The following is an 18141-nucleotide window of genomic DNA, read 5'->3' on the forward strand; positions in this document are numbered from 1 at the left end:
TAATTTCATTGTGAAATGTCTGCTTGTTTTCTATTACCTCAAAACAGTGTGATAAGGCTTACCATCTAAAGTGTGGGCTAGCTGCCCTCATAAATACCCAGGGTCCCAGTTGGACTCATACAGCCTGTGAAGAAGCCCATGCTGTCACAGATTCACTGCTAGTGGTACTTACCTAAACTAGCTTTAATCTAGGTAGTGCATATCTACACATGCTGCAGTCACACCTCTGATTGCAGTGGAGACATATCCTTAGTGAGGGCTTCTCTAAACCACATTAACTTGCTATCAACAAAAATCCACAACCTGATATGGCAGAATAGAAATATTTTTGTTACTGCCTAAGCAGATAGGAATCATCTGCAAGGGGAAAATTACCATATTCCCTGGCTCCTTACTATAGATTCTACCATATGTGAAGCTGCGCAGGACTCAGGACTCACACTTCATTGACTTTAGTGGGACTACTCATGCACTTAAATTTAAGCTCATGCGTTAGTGTTTGTAGGATCAGGTCTTAAATTATTATAGAGAAAGGGACAGAAAATGAGAAAATGTAAACGTTTGATCTTCATATTAGGTGAATTTGCTCTACTTTGCCACAAGATGGAGCCTTCAGATTAAATTGGATGCTTAAGAAAAAATTGATTATTATACAAAGGAAAAAGGCCATTTTCAAAAAGCTAAATTAAAGATGTTTATTTATTTTTCTCAGATAATTGTCTGTGTGACTTTATGAACTATGAAACTAATTTTCACCATACACTATAAATTTGAGGCTGGGCAAACTGTGAAACCTCTTCCAAAGGTAGTGCACCCCTGTGGGATTATTCAGCAAGGAAACCACTGAACAATGTGGCTTTTGTTTATTAACAACAAATCATGCGTTGATATGATGACTTTGGGGGTAGGGGAGGGTTGGTAGAAGAAAGGACAAAACTGCTGCAAAATCGACAGGAATGAGTGATAAGAGAGAAATTTAGGGAGCCAGTGGACATTTTTCCCATTTGTTTTTCTCTTTAAATTTTGCATTTGTATGTCCTGTTATTATTTCTGAACAGTGATTAAAACAGATATTGAAAGGGTTTACTAGGTTCTACCTCTTGTAAATCTTTCCATGGTTGTTTCTACTGAACAATAAAACTTGAATCAAGACCAACAGTTCTCAGCTTTATCTATACATCGACACGTCCTTCCTTCTTTCCTTCTTTGTTATGTTCTTACATGACTCCCATCACTAGGATAGCTGAGCATCTCCAAAAATATAAAGCATATTTATAAGGATATACGGCATTTCTCTTTCTGTTTCATCTCTCTTCAGCCTTGAGGGCCTGGACAGTTTATTTTGTATGATTTCTTTGTTGGTTGGGTGGGTGGTTGATTGTGTTATTGTGGGAAAGCTTGAGAAACAAGTAAAGTTTGGATTTCTCTCTGAAGGTGCTTGATGTTCCTGATCATTCTGAGAGTTTGTGGGAGTGAGTTTCACAGTTATATGCCACCCATTGGGGAAAATCTGCATGTGAGTCTCGGTCTTGAGACTGATAGTTCCATTGTTCAAGGGCAACACAGCAGTTATGGGAGATGGTCCCTCAAATAATTTGGACCAATCATATAGAAGACTAGGAAGATTGTGACCAAAACTTTGAACTTGACCTGGAATACCATGGGGAGACAGAGGAGTGAATGGAGCATGGGGATCATGTACTTTCTGTGAGCTGTGTTCTCATGTTTAGGAGTCTCAGATAAATATATGTCTTCCATGGGAAAGAAATGAACAAATAGATTGGCAACGATTTTAGCCTTAATAAATAAACAGAAACAAACTTTGCTCTCTGACCTTCACTGAGGCAAGTCCAGCTAACTTGGCTCAGGTGAGTGGTCTAGTGATTCTAGCTGGACTGCACACCTGAGTAAGGGGAGCAGGATTTGGCCCTGAGTATCAAGTCTCTTAGAGCTTGCTGTTATCCATCAAACCCCAAAGGATACATGATTATCCCCAATGGGTCTGTACACAGCAAGGCCCCTCCATGGGCTGATCTCTTGGCAACATAGCACAGGGAAGTATCTCCTCTGTAGCACTTTTTCCTACCTCAGCAATATGTAAAGTCCTTCGACAGGTGTTCCATGTGACAAGATGTCCATGGTGTTTTTGCAGTACTTGGTAGGTAGGAGAAGAGCAGAGATCTGTCCACATTCCATGGCACCATCTTCTGTTGTCCTGTCATTTTTCCATGTGAAAATCTGCCTGTAATTTATTTATTCAGGATCCTTTCCATGGCTTCTACTCACCAGACACAGAGAGACCCATCCAGTGGCAACATGGCTCCTACTGGGAAAATGCTTGCTGGCCTGGTGTGTGGATGAGCAGCAAAAGGAAATAACCATTTCTCCAGACCCTCTGCAAGGCCCTTCCTTGTGGCTCACTAGGCTCTGTTGAGTTGGAAGGCTGCAATCTGAGGATGCTAAAAGCCATCCTGTATCAGGGGACAGTTCACAAGGCCTCATGTCTCCTGTGAACTTGCCCACAAGAAGAGATCCATCTGGGCTGCAAATATGAAAAGCCTGATCCTGCCTTAGGCCGCATTAACTAAGCCATGAGTTTCCCCATCCCCTTCAGCACTCCTGTTTGGATCTCCAGGGAATGACCCCAGCCCACGATTTGTAAACTGACTTGTCTCTTGAAAGAGAACCAGCGAAAACCCTGCTAGAGCCATATATAACATATATTTTCTCCTTGGTGGGAGTGTGAGATGTCCTATCAGGACACTAACTTCTGATAGCTATTGGAAATGAATCTGATACAGAGCTTTAGTAGCGTGAACTTTTTAATGTACTATAATTAGAGCGGCTGACCATTCTGTCTTCCATAATTTGGCAAGCCTGTAAACAGAGTATCATCTATTCCAGACGTGTTTGCCTAGAAAATATTTTATATTGAAAGTGAGATGTTTGCCTTCCCATGTGCAGACACACAGGTCTGCATGGAGAAAGTGGATTATTCAGTTAGGATCTAGTCCTGCTTGCACTGAAGTTAATGGGAATTTTGCTATTGACATCTGTGGGAGCAGGACCAGACAAGTTTCTTGTGAATATCTTCCTGCAACATCTAGCAATATGTGTAGTTATTGTGTAATTTTTCATGTGGAGCAGGGTATTTTCTTATGTGCTGTGCCCACACCCTCCCATGTGGCATATTGTAGCATGGGATAAAATGAAAATATTTTTGTCTTTTACACAAAGATATTGGTGCACAAGATATATTTGCCTGCTGAGGAGATAAACATGTTCTATATTTCTGGTTTAAATAACAAGTGCATCATTATTTTTAAATTAATTATTTCAGTGGTGTCTTTGTCTTCTACTATCCATTTTGTGGTGATTGGGCTCTTGCTTGCAATACAAACAAAGCACCAGAGGTTCTACCATGGGCAAAATCCTGACTCTGCAGTCCGAGCTGCAGAGTGATGCAGAGCAGTGACTGAGTCATGATGAGTCCCTCACACGGGGCAGAATGGCTCAGAGAACATGGGGGAACACACCTGACTGCTATTCCTAAAGGAGCAGCATGCATCACTACTTCCTTAAAGCAAGCTCCTGACTGTAGTGCCTGCACAGTGCTGGGAGCCTAGCCATGCCCCTGAGACTGGATCATCTGTGGGTGCACTAGCTGCTTCTTCAACCCAGCAGTCAAGAGAGCACTAAGCTGGAATCTTACCCAGCTAATGTGTGGGTGGCTGGGGAGTAAGAGTGCTTGTATACTACTGTGTCTTAACGTGGATCAGAATTCCATTCTTTGCTACTTTTTTTCTTTAGTGCGTTGTGTCTTCTAAGTGTTTGTATAGCATCTAGCACATGGTGCAGGCTACCATCATAAATTTTATTAATAAACCCAGCTTTCACCTGCACTGATGTAAATCTGTAGTAATTCCATTAATGTCTCCACGGAAAGAGACTAAGGGTATGTCTACACTACGAAATTAGGTCGATTTTGTAGAAGTCAATCTTTAGAAAGTGATTTTATACAGTCGATCATGTATGTCCCCACTAACTGCAGTAGGTTGACAGAGTGCGTCCTCAATACCGTGGCTAGCATCGACTCACAGAGTGGTGTACCGTGGGCAGCTATCCCACAGTCCCCACTGCCCACTGGAATTCTGGGTTAAGCTCCAATGCCTGATGGGACAAAAACATTGTCGCGGGTTGTTTTGGGTAGATGTCGTTAGTCTCCCCTTCCTCCCTCCCTCCTTGAAAGCAATGGCAAACCATTGTTTTGCACCTTTTTTCCTGGGTTACCCATGCAGAGGCCAGAGCACGGCAAGCATAGAGCCTGCTCAGCTCACTGCTGCTGTTGTGAGCATTGTAAACACCTCGCGCATCATCCTGCAGTCTGTGCAGAACCTGGCTAGGACATGCCAGCATGAGGATGATTGTGAGGAGGACAGGGACACAGATGTTTCTGAAAGCACAAGGTGTGGCAATTGGGACATCATGGTGGCAGTGGGGCAGGTTGATACAGTGGAATGCCAATTTAGGCCCAGCAAACAAGCACAGACTGGTGTGACCACATAGTGTTGCAGGTAGAGGATGATTCCCAGTGGCTATGAAACTTCTGCATGCGTAAGGCCACTTTCCTGGAATTTTGTGAATTGCTTTCCCCCAGCCCTAAAGCACAGGAGTACCAAGATGAGAGCTGCCCTGACAGTCGAGAAGCAAGTGGCGATAGTCCTGTGGAAGCTTGCAACGTCTGTCTGCTACCGGTCAGTCGGGAATCAATTCGGAGTGGGCAAATCTACTGTGGGGGTTACTGTGATCCAAATAACCCATGCAATAAAAGATCTGCTGATATCAAGGGTAGTGACTCTGGGAAATGTGTAGGTCACAGCTTTGCTGCAATGGGATTCCCTAACTGTGGTGGAGCGATAGACGGAACACATATCCCTATCTTGACACTGGACCACCTTGCCAATCAGTACATAAACCACGAGGGGTACTTCTCAATGATGCTGCAAGCACTGGTGGATCACAAAGGATGTTTCACCAACATCAGCGTGGGATGGCAGGGAAAGGTGCATGACGCTCGCATCTTTAGGAACTGTTCAAACCGCTGCAAGAAGGGACTTACTTCTCAGACCAGAAAATTACCATTGGGGATACTGAAACTCCAATAGTTATCTACTACTGGTAGGGTCCCCTCCTAGAATGGCATGCAGCTGATCATAGAAGGAGCATGTATGGGGCTCTGACCCGGAGCAACCATTTGTTTCTTTTGTCTTGTAGTAGGCTTGCCTGAGCTCCTTAACTTTCAAACGGCACTGTTGTGTGTCACTGGTATAGCCTCTCTCCACCATGCCTTGTGTGATTTTGGCCTATATATTAGCATTTATTTTTGATGTGAGTTCTGCCTGCACAGATTCTTCTCCCCATACAGCCAATCAGATCCAGTGTCTCCCGTTTGCTCTATGCTGGAGCTCGTTTGCAATTCTGGGACTGCATGGTCACCTGTACTGCTGAGCTCACCACACTGACCAAACAGGAAATGAAATTCAAAAGTTCACAGGGCTTTTCCTGTGTACCTGGCTAGTGCATTGGAGTTGAAAATGCTGTTCAGAGCGGTCCCATTGGAGCACTCTGGGATAACTCCCAGAGGCAATACCGTCGAATTACACAATACTGTGTCAACACTACCCCAAATTCTATTCAAGAAGGTTGATTTTAGCGCTGTTCCCCTTATCGGGGAGGAGTACAGCAGTCAATTTTAAGAGCCCTTTAGGTCAACGGAATGGGGCTGGTTGTGTAGACACGTTGATTGTAAAATTAACCTAACAAGGCTAAAATTGACCTAACCTTGTAATGTAGACCAGGGCTAAGGAAATAGACTCCCAGCAGTCATATACTCCCTGCTCATGCTGGCCCAGAGCCCTTATTCTCCCCCATTCCTGCTCAGGCATGGGTGGTGAAGGGGCTGAGTGTTGGGTTAAATGGGTGACTGTTGAGTATGGTTGGTGAGTGAGTGACCCATGGCTGGGGAGGGGGCTGAATGTGGAAAGTGTGTTCTAGGTGAGTCACGGGATGCACAGAGACACAGGGTGGAGTCCAAGGAGTTGTAGGTTGAGTGGATGGAACTGCTGAGATTATGTGAAGGGGAGTGTTAGGCCAGGAGCTCCCTGGAGAAGCACACACACCTGGATATGGTGCACACTACATGAACACACAGGTACACATTTATTTCCACTAAGTTTGCTGTAAATACTCCCAAGTCCTGTATACAGATTGGGAGGTTCACAGGTTTCTTAAATATTTTTTGGAGGTTGTAAACAATTCTCGTCTGTACTCTCTCCTTTATAATGCCAAATTTCAGTGTTTTCTTGGTGGGACACAGCCCCAAGGACAGAGATGTTCCAAACTTTTGAACTACCAAGGAAATAATTCATTAGTATAAACAGAACTCAGAAAAATCTCTTCATTCAAGTGATGTTTGGGTGACTGGAATAACTTACACAAGGAAACAGAGGGGCAGAATGAATGTCAAAAGGGAGGCACATACGCTTTCTCTAGTTGCTAGGCCCTTTTCCCTACTCTGTGCTCATTTTCTCGGTTATCTTTCTTTCTCCAGAAAGTGCTTCCAGGTTCTCTTTTCTTCTCTTCTCTCTGACTCCTCCTTTCTCTTTATTCACACTGAATAAAACTTGTCGAGCAGCTTCATCTAAAAAAAAAAAAAAAAGTCTGTGCAATATCCTCAGCTGAGTGCTTCTGTTCAATGTCTGCATAACGGAATCCAGGCCCGAGACTGCACCTTCTCTTTTCAGCACAGTAATTGAAGAGAAACTGGCCTCAGTTAATATTAATCTCCAATATATTTTGAAATTGGCCAGAAACATTTCAGCTCATTAGGATGAAAGTGCAGTTGTATCTAATAACTAGAGCTGTGCTCCTAGAAAACAGTCCCAAAGATATTCCTATTCATTGCCCTCTGTCACTTTAATATTCTCACTAGATTTTACAGGAGACAGTGGGAGACCCTTTAATGCTATACTTAGCTCAGTGGCAGCTTTTCAGACTGAAAAGGAATGCCCAACCCTGTCTAATGAAAATAGCTAATATAGATGTTTCAAATGCTCTGTATAAAGAGGATTCTTTGGAAATACAGGTATTATCATAAGGGACACTCACATAGCAAACTACCATGAAGACCTGCTTTACCTGTATCCTCCAAAGATCCGAACTATCTGAAGAAAATCCATACCCATTTTTCTTGTAAAAGCTAAGGTGAGATACTAAACACCCATAATCTATATTGCAGTACTGAGCATTAATTATATATATACTGTCTGGTATTGCATGGGCCAGTCTACTGGAGAAGTGGCAGAGCAAAGCAGTGTTACAAGAAACAAATCCATGATCACACTCAGAGTCCAGTGCCTAGCTCCCTACACCTGCAAAGACTATGCACTCACCCCCTGAAAAGCTGTTTCTTGTGAGAGGCCATTTGGGGGACACCGAGCAGCACAAACTTTAGAGGGAGTGTATGAACACATCCATTCTGTCCATCCTACAGTGTAAAAACAGAGATGAGTTGCTGCAATGTAGAGATGTGGGGAATGGGGAAACCCTGGAGGACCCCTCAATAATAAAAAGCACGCAACTGCATTGTGGATGATGAGCACACACAAGAGAGACAATTATCCAAGTTTCCAGTCAGCTCTCTAGCAGGCTCGGGACAGGCTGGCATGAATCAGTTGCATGTTCTTAGAAGACAGGACCAGCAGGTAGCAGGACAGTGGTGATATCTGAACACAGCAGTTATGATAAAGGTTTAGGGTTCAAGATAGCATGGTATCAGTACGTCAAGCACAGGATATGCAATAAAACATGCGGATGGATCAGAATTCCTTCCATAAATCTGAAAATCTATATTTAGGAAAGACATGGAAGGGAAGAGTAAAGTGACACTCAATTTTCCCCAGCCATCCTCCTGGAGAATCTGAGAAAATTATGCTTAGACAACTTTAACTTTCCTGCTGAGCATCCCTGGGCTGTGGAATCCCAGTCATATACCAAAAGCAGCTGTAGGCTGGGAATGGCTCTACCAAAGCCACACTGCCAAGGGCTTTGGAAAGCAACATAAATCCTGGAGCCAGTGCAGAGGCTCAAGGCCTTTGTGTAAATGGCCCTATATCTACAGTGAATCCCCAAGAGCTGTGCAAATTTCAAGGCCTTTGTGTCTTCTCTGTGTGTAAGTCAGTGCAGAATTTGGCTCCGTTTATCTGAAGGTTAACCACAGTAGAAAATGTTACAACACAGCTGCTGCTGTTTTGAAAGCTCGGAAGCATTTTGTGATGATGAAATCCCTGCAGAGACTGAAAAGCACAAACATTCTAACAAGCTTTTATGATACTTTCTTTAGAAGTAGGCAATCTCCAGGCCAACAAAAGGGACTAGTCAGTGCAAATTATTTACATTTTAGATACTGAGTTCTAACAATGTATTTCATACAAATACATTATTAAAATGCTAGCAAAACTGCAAGAACCTGACACCTACATTAGTTTGCTCGCATACAGAAGTCATAAATCTCTACAGAAATCACTCTGCATTGTGTATGATCTCTATATTTTCTATTTGCTCAACTGTGCCATGTAGGTAGATCCTGGTGTTAGAAGTGATGCAGAGTGGCAAACAGAGGAAGCATGGCCTCTGCTATACCCCTTCAAAGGTGTAGCTTATTCCCCCTACTGTGTTGTACCAATTATATTAGACCAGTAAAAACCAGCAGGATCTTATTAAAGGAGACAAGGCAAAGATGCCACATTTATTATTATAACAATTTATGACTAATAACCAATATCTTAATTCTTATACATACACATTATACCTATTACCTATACACACACACACACACACATTCACATTATACCTAATACCTATACACACACACATACACATATTCACACACACACACATCCACATTCATCAGGTGTTCTGCACCTGCTGTATAGTTACCAGTCCTGAAGATAGCTTAAGTTCATGGCTTGATTTTGCAGCTTGGGTTCGTAGCTTGTGGCAGCTAACTGGCCAGGAAAGCTGGGCACAAGGCTGAGCTGGATCTCTGTTGGGCAGGCACCGATTTTCTTCCATGTTGGCAGCAGAATGTTACCCAGAGTCTCTCATCTCACCCTTCTTTTTTATAGGCTTTTAGTTTGGATTTAAAGTCTATAGGTTTTGCTGTGTCACGCTGCCTCTGGGTTTAGATTGATCACCCATCAATTGCAGGCGTGACTTTCAGCCTTGGACCTGGCTTTGATCTTCCTTCTGTTGTTCTGTTGTCCTTTTCTTTTTAGGGTGGATGCTTCTTACTTTGTTTAGAGCTGTTGTCTAGGTCTTCAGCCATTGGTATTTGAACTTTATCTCATCAGGACAGGCTGGGGCTGGAGGTTGATTCCATCATTCATACATACCTCATTCACACATCTAAACTAAACTAATAAGATTACAGCAGGGTTTGCAAAAATGAAGGTTGGAGGAAGCTTTTACAAAATGGAGTGAGTGTTTTAAAATGGGGTTTGAATTACAATATGGAACAGAAGTTACAGTATAGGCAAGTGTAGTGAATGGTGAACAGAAGTTAAATTAAGAAAAGTGAACAACTGAAAACAATTTCATTTATCAGTTCTATAACTGCACCATTCCTACTCTGAAAACTTGTGTGGAGGGGAGAGGGCATTGCACAGCCTCTTCCCTGCACCCTTTGGAGCGCAGTACACCCCCGGGGGAGTAGGGAAGGAGCAGTCCCTCTTTGCCTGGAAGGTAGGGATTGCAATTATGCCTGACCCTTACACAGGCTCTACCGTAGAGGGGACATCCACTTGCATGCTTTATCCCCACTGCACATCCACGTAAGGTAAGGGCCAAACACAATCTGGTTCTGTATGATATTTGTATATTGACTAAATAAAGATGACATATGCCTCATGTCAGCAAACTCATAAGCCAAAGTCAAAACCTTATTGCAAATCCAGAAGTAACTTTTGTCCAATATATCGCATGGCCTTTTGACTCTTAATTGTCTAGGAGTTCATGTCTGACCATACAATATATGCATTCAGAATCTTCCAAAAAATGAAGTGTGTGTGTATGTGCACACACACACACACACACACACACACACACACACACACACACACACACACACACACACACACACTATATATATAAAATACACACACACACACTTGCATACCTTTAAATACAGGATTTTTGTACTGAATTATATACATGTATATTCAGTATTAAAATCCTGTATTTAAAAGTATGATTTAGATTGTGAAACAAATCAACAAAATACAGCAGATTCAGAGGAATGGATGCCACAGAGCAGCTGTAATTTAACGAGGCAAAGAATGATCCAGCATCCAGCTTAGCACAGCTTTTACAGATTTGGTAGAAGGAGGAGCTCCCTGGTAGATGAGAAAATTCTGCCCCTAATACCAGATTGGAAAGGATGCTGCCTCAGACCCACATTAAAAGCTGATTGTTGGAATCATTAGTGGCCATGGATTTAAAATGGGTAAAAACATGAAAGAAGAGTAAATCATATCAGAGAAGAGACCATATGCTACACTACTTTAAGGGGTGGCATAGAGCTGCACACTCCTTATATACCTTGAAGCTATGGGAGGCATTGCCATTAACTCATGAGTTTCTACTGGGCAGTCGCATCCCTGCACCATCCCAGCACAGGGCCACTAGTTAAATAATATAGGTCAGCCCTTAGTATCTTGTAAAAAAATATTAGGTGGAGTACATACAGTAGTGATTCAGTCCTATTACAAGGAGTACTCTGTTGTTATTTATTTTAATTACATGGTCCACTATTAAGTGATGACTCCGATAATATTGTAATTTGAACTTCACATTTGATGACCTCATTCTCAAAATGGCTGATTTGAGCATGGCATATATTCCAATAATACATACCCATGACAACCTAGGCCAAATTCAGCCCTGGAGATTAATTTTATCCATGGGGTGATTAAATGACTTGCTGAAGGATAGACAGCAAATCAGTGACAGAGGCGAGATTAGAACCCAAGTATTCCTGGCTCCTGCTCCTATGCTAGTCTGCTAGACAACATTGCTCTGCAAAGTTCATACACATTCTATCTTTTGGCCTCGATTCAGGACAGCATTTAATCATGTGCTTAACATTGACTTAAACGAGACTGACATATATTCTCAAGTGCTCTCCTTAACAGAGGCGCTTTCCTGAATCAGGGTCTTTATGCAGAAGTATGATAGAAGTAAACAGTAAGACTGCTCTAGATTTTTCTAATTCTGCTGCTTCAAAAACCTAAATATTATGCACTATGCTTTCTTCTAGAGATGCAACACCTTTAAAGATAGCATTGAAGGGGCCTCATCAAAGACTTCTTAAATCACCAGGTGTTTCCTAAGTATGAAAACAAATTCTATGAAGAGATTTCTTTCAACGCAAAATTAAGATGCCACAAGTAACTTCCTGTATCATTATCTCGTATCATATGGTTTCAAAACACTTCCTCCTGCACTAAACTTTGTGGCCTAAAATGATGCAGAGAGAGAACTTTACTTTCTTTTCAAATTGGAAGCATACAGAGGCTTATACTCAAAACAAAATACAGTGTAAGACCTGCTCTTTCCCCTATGCACTGAAGAGAGAAACCCTGAGCCATGCATGATAGTTTAAGTCTTAGACAACTGTTATCCTTACTCGTGAACAGAAACCTGATTTTGTTGCGGCTTTGGCGCTCATAGCATTGTGAGTGTCTCTTCACTCATGGAGATAAATATCACATCAGAGCGAAGCCATCGTATGTTCTGTTCCTTAACAGAAGATTTACACCTCATGTGCAACTTATTTTACTACGTGTAAATAAAAAGATAACAAATCCTTTCAACTGAAAATGGTTGTACTGTAAGCTGCTGTTATGACAGGTGTTCTGTGGTATTTCTATTTTTGACATTTCAGGTTTAAAACAGATTAGATACAAAAGCCACCTGTACTCTACAAAAAGCCCACATGAGCTGAGAAGGATAACCCTTCATTTTCCATCAGAGTTTCTTATTGGGGGGGGTTCATTTCATTCTTTAAAACATAGCAGAAATGCAATAAATTGCGGGTGCATTCTCACCCAGATACAAATAAGAAGGCATTAATGGACTGAAATTTGGTACATAAATTGCCTCTAGAATTAAAAATATTCTTTAAAAAAGTCTTACAAATGGATTGTATTTGTATGATACCTAAAAAATTGTTTACTTTTCTTCAAAAACTTTGTGGGAAAACCAGGGGCGGCTCTAGACATTTTGCTGCCCCAAGCATGGAGGGTCCGACTGACAGAGGGCCCCCTGCGGCTTGCAGCCCCAGGCACGCACTTGGAGCGCTGGTGCCTGGAGACGCTCCTGGGGAAAACTCTACCCAAAAATTAACTGGAGACATGGAAAAATTGTCAGTAACATATGCTCCACATTGAAGGGAATTTATTCATGTTGGCAGAATCATACAATTGTATTATATATTTTCCACTAAACTATAACCTTTGATTCAAATATAGCACTGTACGCTAACAAAACTCTACTGAAACGTTTAGCAGGCTTGCCTCAATTTTTCATCTCAGTTCTGCAAACTTCTCCAGCTCACTAACTTCATATCATAGACTTCACAGAATGGGCTACTTTGTAGACTGTTTCTCAGCTGTACTTGTAAACAAGGATGTAGTATGTGTGAAGTGTTGCAGATCAATAGATCCATCTTTAATGCCATATTAACAAGTATAGCTATGCAATATGCAAAAGAAGCAACATTGTGCAGCAAACTGCGAGATACAAGAATTGGACTAAATGAAAGTTCTTATTACTCAGGCTGCCTGTAAAGTTTTGACTACAATGAGAAAATTAACCAGTACTGATCTGAGTTTAACAGCTTGTAGACAAGCACAGGCCATGTTCAGTGTTGTTTCAGAAAATATGGTCATACAATGATGAATGCGGTTTGCCCTTTTCTAGGCTTACAGTTAAACCAAGTTCAAGCTGCACTAGTAGCTCAATTGCATTGTCAGCAACAGGTAATTTTCCTTGTGCAGACAAGAGAGCCTGGAGATTGCAAATACCTGTAGTGGTAGAGTGCAGGTCTTGTCACTTGGTTGCACTACATTCCAGGTGATTTGTGCAGCAGTTAAACAAAGTATCCACTCTATGGGCTAAAGGTGAGACACCACATTGCAGTTGTTCAAGAAAGTGGAGCAAAAATATGACCAAGGATAAAGGGGTGGGGTTAACTCCATTCTCTTCCCATTTAGGGAGTCCAAGAGGACAGGCCTTCTCTCAGCCCCTGGGCCAGGGGGTGGAGAGACACTTGGCGTCAGTGTAGAACAATCCCCATCCTGGTCAACACACAGAATGGTGTTGACGAGCCATGGAGTGAGCCGCGTCCAGCCCACTTCAGCCAGAGGGAGAATTGCTAGGGCATGGAGCCACTGAGGGTGGTTGTAGGGGGAAATGTAAACGAGAGAAAAAAAGGGGGACCTCAGAAGACACCCCACAATGCAAAGGTAAAAAACAATACATGTCCACAAATGTATATCTGGTCAGTTCAGCAGGAGAGATCTTGATCTTTTGGTGTTTCTTGGGTTTCCTCTAAGAATAACATTAGCAATGTTTATTTTGAATTGCCAAAAGAGATTCTAGACTTAATTCAACTCTGATGAAATTCCACTGACTTCATTAGAACTACATCAGAGGCTAATTGGACCCTGCTTATCATTACTGGTTGCGGCTTGTTCTGCAGATTTTGGGGAGTTTTGGAATCTCTTGTGGAGTTTTATCTTGTGAGTCACTTGCTGTGTGGGCAGCAGAGTTCCTATCCAGTCTTGAGTCTGAACACAGTAATTAGAGGATTTGTTTTTTCACTCTGTTGCTTAATCAGTAACCACCTCTTCTTCTGAGTCTCCTTCAAACTTGCCCTTCTGGTAAACAATTTCACGGTATGTCACTGCATACAGAGAAAATGAACTCCTGTGACTCTCCCTGAAATGTAAATAGGTTCTTTTCTCTTTAACTTACTTTTTTGTTGTGCTTCAACAACAATCAAAAGAAACCTACAACATTTTATGAAGAGACAATCAGTACAAATTATATCCACAAACTCCTTAAAGTAATAATCATAAGCTTTTTGCCAAAAATATTAATCCACTCCCACTACAACAAAAAAACCACTCCAGTTGGTAATGGGAGTAGGTGGAGTGAAGGACACTTGGTAATTACTGCACAGAAACAGGCAGTGCTTAATTTGTAATGAAAAGGTTTTGCAGCTCAAGCAATTTTTTTACATTAATAACTGATGCCACAAGTCCAGAGGTGCTGGGGCAATGAACTGCCAAGCCAAGAGGTGCCAGGGTTCAGCTCTGACACAAATTAGGCACTGGAAACAGCTATGCTCAGTAATAGTTACAACTGGAGTGGGCCAGTAATAGGCCAAAATCATTCCAGTTATAACTTCATAGAAGCCAGTGGAAGTAATCTTCCCTGACAATAGCTTATATTTGAGAGACAATGTAGGTGAGTAACAATATCTTTTATTGAACGAGACTTCTGTTGGTGACAGAGACAAGCTTTGGAGCTTACAGAGAGCTCAAATTCAAGTCTCTGTGTAAGCTTGAAAGCTTATCTCTTTCACCAACGAAAGTAGGTCCAATAAAAGACATTACCTCACCTTCCTTGTCCGTCTAATATCCTGGGACCAACATGGCTACAACAACACTGCAAATATCTTATATGGGCAGCCTTCACCATGATCAGTTTCAGATTCTAAAAATATGGATGGATGCTTATTGGGAGTCTTGGATAAGTGAGAGAGAGAGAAAGGGACTAGAGTCACTGGTTAGGGAATTAACAGAGAAAGAGAACATATCAGAGCTGGGCAGGAAGAAAGACAGAGTGAGGGGATGAAGCAGGACAGATAAAGAGGAAAGGCCAGGAAGAGGGATGAAAATGGATGAGAGGCAAAGACAGGTGAAACCTGAAATATCTGGATAAGCACAGATTGAATCATCCATATTTATTGAGGCTTATTTGTAGCAAATCTTTGAGGGTCTCCCATTGCTACGCTTACTAATGTCCCTTTGATTTTGAATAATTGCCACATGCAAATTAATCATTGTTTAACATTTTGCTAATTATTCCATTTCTAAGGACTTTCAAATTATAACTATATCTTACATTTTTAAATGATTATTTATTATAATTGTTATTATTATTCATTATTTGTTTTGTGGAAGCACCTAGAGCTGGATTAAGCTCCCATTGTGTTGGGCACTGTACAGATCTATAAGAAACATTAGACGCTGCATGTGTAATCTGCATTATGGATGCCAGCATAGGTGCTGACTTTCCCTCTGCCCCGTGAGTGCTTGACTCCCACTCCCATGGCCCCACCCCTGCACTGCCCTCACCCTCCCCAATTCCACCCCCTTCCCCAAAGTCCCTGCCCTGCCTTTTCCCACCCTAGCCCTGTCCCCTCCCCACACCATTCCACCCCTTCTCCCAAGTCCCCACCCCTGCCCCACCTCCTCCCCCGAATGCCCCGCATCCCCCCTCCTCCTCCTCCCTCCTAGAATGTCCTAGGTGCCACCAAACAGCTGTTTGGCAGCGAGGGAAGTGCTGGGAAGGAGGGGGAGGAGTGGGGATGTGGTGCACTCGGGGTGGGGAGAGGGGAGAAGGAGGTGAGGAGAGGGGGAGGGGAGCTTGGCTGCCGGTGGGTGCAGAGCACCCACTAATTTTTCCCCACAGAGTCAGCACCTATGGATGCCAATTCCATCCTGATTGAATAAGCAGTTTGAAACCCAAGTATCCAATGAGGCCCCAGCCCAGCAAAGCATTTAAATACACACTTAACATTAAGCGTGTGAGTATCCCATTGGAAAGTTAAGCATTCACTGAAGAGTTTTGCCAGACTGTAGCCCAACTCACCAGTGATTTGTTTGAACTATACAAATAAAAATTAATCAAGATTATGTATTTATACAGCATCTTCTATTCAAAATCTCAATATTTTACAAATATTAACAAATGATGCATTATACTATCTCTGTAAGGTAAGAAAATGTCTTCATTTTATAGACGGGGAAACTGAGGCAAAGGGTTAGAATAAGTAGAGTGAGTTTTAAGGCATGTGTCCTAAAGTGTTTCTAAAAAGAGTGTAAAAACCCCTTCACACTAAAACAGTTTTAACACTGTTTAGGTTGACCAGAGAGGATGGGCCAAACCACATTTAACTTTTAAAAAAAACCAAGCTTTAATTTAGATAATGACAATGCTTACAATCATCTTAAGAGACTCAGTTCCCATCCCATTGTGGATGGTGCCAAAGAAAAAATGAGTCAGAAAAGCAGTAATGCTACTGGCCTACAATGCAAAATAAAATTAGTTTTATGTATTTTGTATTGCAATGCTACTCTAACATCACAAACACCAGCTGGATTAAAGGGCTAATTTAGATTCTCTTGAATTTCAAGGGGATAAAGATGATCTCAGAGTAAATACCAGTAAAACTAGAAATAGGGTATCTGGTAGAAATAAAACCCAAGATAATCTGGAGTTTTAAAAAACAGATGATAGAATCATAGAATATTAGGGTTGGAAGAGACCTCAGGAGGTCATCTAGTCCAATCCCCTGCTCAAAGCAGGGCCAACCCCAATTAAATCATCTCAGCCAGGGCTTTGTAAAGCCGGGCCTTAAAAACTTCTAAGGATGAAGATTCCACAGTCTCCCTAGCTAACCCATTCCAGTGCTTCACCACCCTCCTAGTGAAATAAAAACTGGTCTAGTTATCGTGGGATTTTGTTGACTCCAGGATTGGATTACAGCCAACAAATTGAGCAGTCTGAAGGAAAGTGGAGCCAATGCCTGGTGGAATTATCTGATTCAACAACGGTTTTGTAGTCAAAGTACTAAGAGGTAGTTTTGGAGATCTTTCACGTTAAAGTCAGATCCCCAATATTAATTGATACAGTAGTTAAAGTAGGGCTTTAAGCATAGGCGCCAACTCAGGAAATTTTTTTAGAAATTAAACTTTGTGGAAGTTCTGAAATGTTGAGATAAATGATTTCTTTACATTTGGTTTCACGCATAAACTGGAAGTAGAAATGCCAACTAAAATCTCACAAGGAAGTTTGTGAGATTTCCACCTTAGTTTTGCAAGAAGTCTGGATAAATTTCAAGAAGGCTCACACACTTTTGGATGCTTACCTAGCACTGAACTTCTTGAGGTGCATCCATCTCAAGTTATGAAGAACATGGAATTTTGAGAGTGATCAAGTTGAGACATGCAAATAAAATCCAGATAAATTGCTTGTCTCTCTTAGTTTTATCATTTTGGAATTCTGCTGTCTTATCAAGAAATATAACAGTATTCTCTCTCTCAGACAAAGACAATAGATGCTAAAGGAGAGATAGATAAAGCCAATTTGGGTAAGAAATACTAAACATAAATAAATTGTATTAGATAAAGGTTATGCAAATTATTCATATAAAATATAAAATCCAGATTAAAAGTAAAGGACGTGAGGCTTTGTGCAGGTCATACAATTGCTGCAAAAGGAAAATGAACATGGCTGTGGTACAAGATTTATCTAACCTGATTTTGGAGCTGTGTTTTTTTATGAACTTTGAGGGGAACATGGCTGAATCCATTCTTGACATGCTAAAGCTAAGAATGAGAAATAAATCCTTAGCTAGCTACTTGGTGAAAATGAGGAAAGACTGCATTTTGTGATGGGCGTGCTTAGCAGACCTGGACAGGTTAAACAGATATAAAGGAATTGATCATCCTCCCTTGAAGTCAAAGGCAAAATTCCTATAGATATAAAAGGAAACAGCATTATGCCCAGGACCTTGAATGGACATAACAGTGATATAGTCATCTGTAGAATAAGAGGAATATGTCTGACTGTTGGAATGCACCATTCATTTTGTTTACACTAATTTGTAGGCATTAATGATTGCAATATTTGCACAGTAATTAGTTCTGTTTAATTATGATTAACTTGCTAGGATGGCTCAGTGATCTAAGCATTTGATCTGAAATACCCAGACTCCTTGCTGGAACCATA

Source organism: Gopherus evgoodei, chromosome 9 (genome assembly GCF_007399415.2).
Source record: "Gopherus evgoodei ecotype Sinaloan lineage chromosome 9, rGopEvg1_v1.p, whole genome shotgun sequence".
In the NCBI taxonomy this organism is placed as follows: domain Eukaryota; kingdom Metazoa; phylum Chordata; order Testudines; family Testudinidae; genus Gopherus; species Gopherus evgoodei.